The sequence below is a fragment of the Etheostoma cragini genome, chromosome 15 (assembly GCF_013103735.1).
Source record: "Etheostoma cragini isolate CJK2018 chromosome 15, CSU_Ecrag_1.0, whole genome shotgun sequence".
In the NCBI taxonomy this organism is placed as follows: domain Eukaryota; kingdom Metazoa; phylum Chordata; class Actinopteri; order Perciformes; family Percidae; genus Etheostoma; species Etheostoma cragini.
This window is the reverse complement of record NC_048421.1, coordinates 17705018-17706172: the sequence shown is the minus strand read 5'-3', so window position 1 is coordinate 17706172 and position 1155 is coordinate 17705018.

Here is a 1155-nt window from a genome sequence, read left to right as displayed (position 1 = left end):
CATTGTTCACAGTTAGAGACTTCCCCTGTGTTATAGTTATTTATTCTCACTATCCATCTTAAGGAGTTTTAATATGGTTATTAATAGGCATCCTATTACAAATATTAATAGTATCGTCACTTATAATATACATGTTGTCATCAGTCAGTATGAACCTCAGCATTATATAATGTCTAACCACAAACAGCCCTTCAGTGAATACTGTGTGCTGCCCTCCACCACGTTTAACCTGTGGCTAGTCTCCCACTGTCCTCATGGATCGGTAAAACTAAAAGCTAGAATGATACCTTATTTCATAACATGACAAATACAACTGATTGCTAATAATGCAGTACAGTAACTAACTGGGGGGGGGGGGGGGGGGGGGGGGGGGGGGATGTATTGTCTCTTCATTGATTATGACAAGAGTTCTTGCTTTCAGTTTTCTCCTAGTAGTTTGTTTTTCAGCTAATTCTATCTTTAATCAAAGCCAATCAATCTTTTTCAAGCTGATTATCTTTGTAAAACAATACACATCAGCTTCATAAGGTTTTATTTTTTATTGTATTTACTGCTGTACTATGTTATGTACTTTGTTGGACTACATTTCTACTTTTTACCTCATATTATATTTTATATCCCATACATATTATACTATTTCATACTATAATATGTCAATATTTTTACTTTAGTATTTGCATTGCATCAATTTATGAGTATAAATACTATATAGTGTATAGTTATATAGCATTTTTGTGTAGCTGTCATAGTAGATGTCACCACTTCAGACAGTAATGCAATATAAGTGCTGTTTTTGCCAATGTTTTGGGCACACTGTGCTTGCCTTTTTAAAGTTTTAGGTTTATTTTGCTGTTGTATAGGTTCTATTTTTATATCTATTCTCATTTTATATACCTCAAATTATTTATGTTTTAATTTTATCTGTAGGTTTTTTTGTCATTGTGCTGGTGGATAACACCGGAATTTCCACCCTTAGTCAATGAAAGACTATCTTATCTTATTCTCTTTTTATCATATTGGTCATCGTATTGGTTACCTGCTGTAAATCACTTTATACATAGCATTTTAATTGTTTTAAAGCAAAAGCAAAACTGTTGGTTTTATTTTGTAGGTTGTGACCGGATGTTGTTTGGTGAGATCGCGTCAAATGACATT